Here is a 7,500-nt window from a genome sequence, read left to right on the forward strand (position 1 = left end):
CGGCGGGCGGCTGCCGGGTAGACCTGCTGTCGGCCGGCGGGCGGCTGCCGCTGGGTAGACCTGCTGTCGGCCGGCCGCCGGGTAGACCTGCTGTCGGCCGCCGGGCGGCTGCCGGGTAGACCTGCTGTCGGCCGGCCGGCTGGGTAGACCTGCTGTCGGCCGTCGGCCGGGTAGACCTGCTGTCGGCCGGCCGGCGGGTAGACCTGCTGTCGGTTGGCCGCCGGGTAGACCTGCTGTCGGCCGGGGGCTGGGTAGACCTGCTGTCGTCCGCCCGGCAGCTGGGTAGACCTGCTGTCGGCCGTTGGCCGGGCGGCTGCCGGGTAGACCTGCTGTCGGTCGGCGGGCAGCTGGGTAGACCTGCTGTCGGCCTGCCGCTGGGTTGACCTGCTGTCGGCCGCCGGGCGGCTGCCGCTGGGTAGACCTGTTGTCCGCCTGCCGCCGGGTAGACCTGCTGTCGGCCGGCTGCTGGGTTGACCTGCTGTCGGCCGGCCGGCGGCCGGGTAGACCTGCTGTCGGCCTGCCGCCGGGTAGACCTGCTGTCGGGCGTCTGGGTAGACCTGCTGTCGGCCGTCGGCCGGGTAGACCTGCTGTCGGCCGCCGGGCGGCTGCCGGGTAGACCTGCTGTCGGCCGGCCGCCGGGTAGACCTGCTGTCGGCCGTCGGCCGGGTAGACCTGCTGTCGGCCGCCGGGCGGCTGCCGGGTAGACCTGCTGTCGGCCGGCTGCTGGGTAGACCTGCTGTCGGCCGGCCGGCGGCCGGGTAGACCTGCTGTCGGCCTGCCGCCGGGTAGACCTGCTGTCGGGCGTCTGGGTAGACCTGCTGTCGGCCGTCGGCCGGGTAGACCTGCTGTCGGCCGCCGGGCGGCTGCCGGGTAGACCTGCTGTCGGCCGGCCGCCGGGTAGACCTGCTGTCGGCCGTCGGCCGGGTAGACCTGCTGTCGGCCGCCGGGCGGCTGCCGGGTAGACCTGCTGTCGGCCGGCTGCTGGGTAGACCTGCTGTCGGCCGGCCGGCGGCCGGGTAGACCTGCTGTCGGCCTGCCGCTGGGTAGACCTGCTGTCGTCCCCCGGGCAGCTGGGTAGACCTGCTGTCGGCCGGCCGCTGGTTTGACCTGCTGTCAGCCGGCGGGCCGCCGTGCGATGCGTCGAGCGGCTCTCCCCTATCGGCCTGAGCCCCTCGCCGCCTTCGCTTCTCCCCGAGAGGGAGGGAGGGAGGGAGAGGGCCTTCGGAAGCCGGCGGCGCTCCCTCCCCCGTCCGGGTCCGAGCAGATGGCGGCCCGGCTTCCACCTCGCTTTCTGCTTGGCTGGCTCGATCAGCGGGGCTGCCGTCTGCCTGCAGGCTTCAGTGGGGCCGGCCGGGGGCGAGCGGGAAGGAAGGCGCCGTCGGAGCGAAAGCCTCCGAGAGAGAGCCGGCGAGAAAGCTTCCTCGGAAAGGGAGGGCGCCGAGCCTCAAGCTGCCGGCGGCCCCGTCGGCCCGCTCCTCAGCCCCCGCAGGCGTTGTCCCCGTGCCGAGCGGCCGGCCGCTTGGGGAGCCGCCTGGGGCGTGGGTGGGTCGGGGCCACCGCCGTCGGCCCCAGCTGTCGCCCAGCAGGGGGGCGGGGAAAGCCCGGAAGGCGGTGCCAGGCAGGGTGACGTCGCAGGGCGGGGCCGCCCGGCAAGCGTCGCCGACCGGGGGCGGGGAAAAGCCCAGAAGGCGGTGCGCCGCGGGAGCCGGCGGCGAAGGGTGGTTCCGTGCCGGGCCCGCACGAGGCGGGCCCGGGGCCGACGACCTCCGCGGACCGCCGGAGAGCCGGCATGAGCAGGCGGCCGCCCGCCCGCCGCCTCTGCCGGCGATTCGAGTCCAGTGACGCGGGGGGCCGGCGGCTTCCAGCCGCGTCCCACCGCACGCTTCCGCCTGCTTCCATTCTCCCGCTGTCCGCCCCGAGGTGCGGCTTGCTGGCTGGTGCCGTGTCTCTGCTCCCCGCGGGGTGGGGACGCCCCGTTGCCGGTCGAGCGCGTCGGCGGGCCGGGCGCGGGCCGCGGGCTGCCCGTCGGCTCGGCTGGGAGGCGTCTGGCCGCGCAGGCAGGAAAAGAAATCCGATGGGCCGAGAATTTTTGATCCCGGCGAAGCGTTCGTGTGCCACCCCGACACAAGAGCCGTCCTTTCGGGAAAAGACAAAAGAAGAAGGGAAGGGGTGGGTGCGCGTGTGTCTGTGGGTGCGGGCGTGTGCGCGTGCCCGCGTGCGTGAAAAGAAACCAAAGAAAGAGACGGTCAGAAATACGCCTCGGCCTAGAGAACGGGAATATCGGGCGGGACGGGGCTGCCGGAGCTATCCGACGGCCGAGGGGCGCACAGGTCTCCCGGCTCCGGGGCCGGCGGACGCCGCCGGGCACGTCGTCAGAAGCCGCAGGGGCGGCCGGCGTGGAGCCGGCCGACAGGGCTACCCTGGTGGCGGGCGGGACCCACCCGGGAGGTTGGGTTCACCGAGGGCCGGGGCCGGGGCCGGGGCCGGGGCCGGGGCTGGCCAACAGGTCTAGCCCAGGGGCGGGCAGGCGGGCGTCCCCGGGAGGCCGGGTCCGCCCAGGGCCGGGGCCGGGGCCGGGGCCGGGGCCGGGGCCGGGGCCGGCCGACAGGCCTGGTCCGGTGGCGGGACACGAGGCAAACTTCAGAGGGGTACCCTTGTCCCCCAGGCGGGGTAGACCTGTGGTCCCCAACCGGGGTAGACCTGCTGTCCGCGGTCGCGGTAGACCTGCTGTCCCCGGCCGGGGTCGACCTGCTGCCCGTGGTTGGGGTAGACCTGCTGTCCGCGGCCGGGGTCGACCTGCTGTCCCCGGCCGAGGTAGACCTGCTGTCCCTGGACGGGGTAGACCTGTTGTCCCCCCGGCCGGGGTAGACCTGATGTCCCTGGACGGGGTAGACCTGTTGTCCCGCGGTCGGGGTAGACCTGTTGTCCCCCCGGCCGGGGTAGACCTGCTGTCCCTGGACAGGGTAGACCTGTTGTCCCCGGCCGGGGTAGACCTGATGTCCCCGGCCGAGGTAGACCTGCTGTCCCTGGACGGGGTAGACCTGTTGTCCCCCCGGCCGGGGTAGACCTGATGTCCCTGGACGGGGTAGACCTGTTGTCCGCGGCCCGGGTAGACCTGCTGTCCGCGGTCGCGGTAGACCTGCTGTCCCCCGGCCGGGGTAGACCTGCTGTCTGCGGTCGCGGTAGACCTGCTGTCCCCGGCCGGGGTAGACCTGCTGTCCCTGGACGGGGTAGACCTGTTGTCCCGCGGTCGGGGTAGACCTGATGTCCCTGGACGGGGTAGACCTGTTGTCCGCGGCCCGGGTAGACCCGCTGTCCAAGGTCGCGGTAGACCTGCTGACCGCGGCCCGGGTAGACCTGTTGTCCCTGGACGGGGTAGACCTGTTGTCCGCGGCCGGGGTAGACCTGCTGTCCGCGGTCGCGGTAGACCTGCTGTCCCCCGGCCGGGGTAGACCTGCTGTCTGCGGTCGCGGTAGACCTGCTGTCCCCGGCCGGGGTAGACCTGCTGTCCCTGGACGGGGTAGACCTGTTGTCCCGCGGTCGGGGTAGACCTGATGTCCCTGGACGGGGTAGACCTGTTGTCCGCGGCCCGGGTAGACCTGCTGTCCACGGTCGCGGTAGACCTGCTGTCCGCGGCCCGGGTAGACCTGTTGTCCCTGGACGGGGTAGACCTGTTGTCCGCGGCCGGGGTAGACCTGCTGTCCGCGGTCGCGGTAGACCTGCTGTCCCCCGGCCGGGGTAGACCTGCTGTCCCCGGCCGGGATAGACCTGATGTCCCTGGACGGGGTAGACCTGCTGTCCCTGGACGGGGTAGACCCGCTGTCCCCCGGCCGGGATAGACCTGCTGTCCTTGGTCGGGGTAGACCTGTTGTCCGCGGCCCGGGTAGACCTGCTGTCCACGGTCGCGGTAGACCTGCTGTCCGCGGCCCGGGTAGACCTGTTGTCCCTGGACGGGGTAGACCTGTTGTCCGCGGCCGGGGTAGACCTGCTGTCCGCGGTCGCGGTAGACCTGCTGTCCCCCGGCCGGGGTAGACCTGCTGTCCCCGGCCGGGATAGACCTGATGTCCCTGGACGGGGTAGACCTGCTGTCCCTGGACGGGGTAGACCCGCTGTCCCCCGGCCGGGATAGACCTGCTGTCCTTGGTCGGGGTAGACCGGCTGTCCCCGGCCGGGGTAGACCTGCTGTCCCCGGCCCGGGTAGACCTGCTGTCCGCGGTCGCGGTAGACCTGTTGTCCGCGGCCCGGGTAGACCTGTTGTCCGCGGTCGCGGTAGACCTGTTGTCCGCGGTCGCGGTAGACCTGTTGTCCGCGGCCCGGGTAGACCTGCTGTCCGCGGTCGCGGTAGACCTGTTGTCCGCGGCCCGGGTAGACCTGTTGTCCGCGGCCCGGGTAGACCTGTTGTCCGCGGTCGCGGTAGACCTGTTGTCCGCGGCCCGGGTAGACCTGTTGTCCGCGGTCGCGGTAGACCTGCTGTCCCCCGGCCGGGGTAGACCTGCTGTCCCCCGGCCGGGGTAGACCTGCTGTCCCCCGGCCGGGGTAGACCTGCTGTCCGCGGTCGCGGTAGACCTGCTGTCCCCGGCCGGGATAGACCTGATGTCCCTGGACGGGGTAGACCCGCTGTCCCCCGGCCGGGATAGACCTGCTGTCCTTGGTCGGGGTAGACCGGCTGTCCCCGGCCGGGGTGGAGCTGATGTCCCCGGCCCGGGTAGACCTGCTGTCCGCGGTCGCGGTAGACCTGTTGTCCGCGGCCCGGGTAGACCTGCTGTCCGCGGTCGCGGTAGACCTGTTGTCCGCGGCCCGGGTAGACCTGTTGTCCGCGGTCGCGGTAGACCTGTTGTCCGCGGTCGCGGTAGACCTGTTGTCCGCGGCCCGGGTAGACCTGCTGTCCGCGGTCGCGGTAGACCTGTTGTCCGCGGCCCGGGTAGACCTGTTGTCCGCGGCCCGGGTAGACCTGTTGTCCGCGGTCGCGGTAGACCTGTTGTCCGCGGCCCGGGTAGACCTGTTGTCCGCGGTCGCGGTAGACCTGCTGTCCCCCGGCCGGGGTAGACCTGCTGTCCCCCGGCCGGGGTAGACCTGCTGTCCCCCGGCCGGGGTAGACCTGCTGTCCGCGGTCGCGGTAGACCTGCTGTCCCCGGCCGGGATAGACCTGATGTCCCTGGACGGGGTAGACCCGCTGTCCCCCGGCCGGGATAGACCTGCTGTCCTTGGTCGGGGTAGACCGGCTGTCCCCGGCCGGGGTGGAGCTGATGTCCCCGGCCCGGGTAGACCTGCTGTCCGCGGTCGCGGTAGACCTGTTGTCCGCGGCCCGGGTAGACCTGTTGTCCGCGGTCGCGGTAGACCTGTTGTCCGCGGTCGCGGTAGACCTGTTGTCCGCGGCCCGGGTAGACCTGTTGTCCGCGGTCGCGGTAGACCTGTTGTCCGCGGCCCGGGTAGACCTGTTGTCCGCGGTCGCGGTAGACCTGTTGTCCGCGGCCCGGGTAGACCTGCTGTCCGCGGTCGCGGTAGACCTGCCGTCCCCCGGCCGGGGTAGACCTGCTGTCTGCGGCCGGGGTAGACCTGCTGTCCGCGGTCGCGGTAGACCTGCTGTCCCCGGCCGGGATAGACCTGATGTCCCTGGACGGGGTAGACCTGCTGTCCCTGGACGGGGTAGACCTGCTGTCCCCCGGCCGGGATAGACCTGCTGTCCTTGGTCGGGGTAGACCGGCTGTCCCCGGCCGGGGTGGAGCTGATGTCCCTGGACGGGGTAGACCTGTTGTCCCGCGGTCGGGGTAGACCTGTTGTCCGCGGCCGGGGTAGACCTGCTGTCCGCGGCCGGGGTAGACCTGCTGTCCGCGGTCGCGGTAGACCTGCTGTCCCCGGCCGGGATAGACCTGATGTCCCTGGACGGGGTAGACCTGCTGTCCCTGGACGGGGTAGACCTGCTGTCCCCCGGCCGGGATAGACCTGCTGTCCTTGGTCGGGGTAGACCTGCTGTCCCCGGCCGGGGTAGAGCTGATGTCCCAGGAAGGGGTAGACCTGCTGTCCCCCGGCCGGGGTAGACCTGCTGTCCGCGGCCCGGGTAGACCTGTTGTCCGCGGTCGCGGTAGACCTGTTGTCCGCGGCCCGGGTAGACCTGCTGTCCGCGGTCGCGGTAGACCTGTTGTCCGCGGCCCGGGTAGACCTGTTGTCCGCGGTCGCGGTAGACCTGTTGTCCGCGGCCCGGGTAGACCTGTTGTCCGCGGTCGCGGTAGACCTGTTGTCCGCGGCCCGGGTAGACCTGTTGTCCGCGGTCGCGGTAGACCTGTTGTCCGCGGCCGCGGTAGACCTGTTGTCCGCGGCCGCGGTAGACCTGTTGTCCGCGGTCGCGGTAGACCTGTTGTCCGCGGCCCGGGTAGACCTGTTGTCCGCGGTCGCGGTAGACCTGTTGTCCGCGGTCGCGGTAGACCTGTTGTCCGCGGCCCGGGTAGACCTGTTGTCGGCGCCGGCGCTGGAAGTTCACCAAGGGGTCGCTGTTTTCAGCTGCCTCCAGTTACGTCAAGCTAGGAGGCGGCTAGCGCCACCGCTTTGCCCCGGTCACGTACGCTACGTTCACTTGCAGCGAGGGCGGCCTCGGACACATATCTCCGTATTATGGGAGCGAGGTGACGGGCCGTCTCCCCCAGGCTGTTACCGTGCCTGTGTCCTCCGAGGCGGAGCTACGGGCCGGCCGCCCGGCCGGTCGCCGGCGCCAAGCTCAGAGAGAAACCGAAAGGGAGAGCGCCGGCAAGGGAGGCCCAAGCACCGAGAGAGGGTTGCCGCCTCGGCGGGACGAGTCGCGGGGCTCGTCCTGCTTCCCGTACCTATCCATCGTGCCGATGGGCCAGCTTCGTTTGCGAGGCCGCGGAAGCGCGCTACTGCTGCCAGAGAGAGAGAGTGTGCTGCCTAGGCGGGTCGAGTCGCGGGGCTCGTCCCGCTTCCCGTGCTACCCATCGTGCCCGATGGGCCCAGCTTGTTCCGGTGAGGCCGAGGAAAGCGTGTGCCGCTGCTTGCCAGAGAGAGAAAGCCGCTCGGGCGGCCGAGGCGAGAAGGGAAAAGGGTGTGGAGGAGGCAGAGAAGCCGCAGGCCGGGTCCCCCCCGCTCTGGTCGTGCTGCTGCCGATTCCGGTCCAGTCCCGCCTCCCTCCCCCCCCCACCCCAACCCTGGGGTGGGGAAAAACCGAACGCTGGTGGCTGGCGGGCGAGGCGGCGGCGCCTCGTCCCCCTCATGTGCTCGGCCTTAAGCCGGGGCCCCCCTCGGCGGGGTGCGGTTTTTTTCGGCTGTCGGTCTCGGTGGGGCACGGTGGCCGGCAGCCGCGGGCAGACGTCGGCCGGGGGCGCCTCTGTCGTTGTTCGAGCCCCGTACGAGGCTTTACCCCCCGCCCCGGCCCTTCCCCGAGAGTCCCGAAGACCGGGTTGCCCGGTCGGCCGAGGCTGGCGGCGCCCCGTTCCCCGCTCCCGACCCGCTGTTGCCAGGTGTGAGAGAGCCGTGTGTCGGAAAGGGGCT

The sequence above is a fragment of the Poecile atricapillus genome, chromosome 30, assembly GCF_030490865.1.
Source record: "Poecile atricapillus isolate bPoeAtr1 chromosome 30, bPoeAtr1.hap1, whole genome shotgun sequence".
NCBI classification, from domain to species: domain Eukaryota; kingdom Metazoa; phylum Chordata; class Aves; order Passeriformes; family Paridae; genus Poecile; species Poecile atricapillus.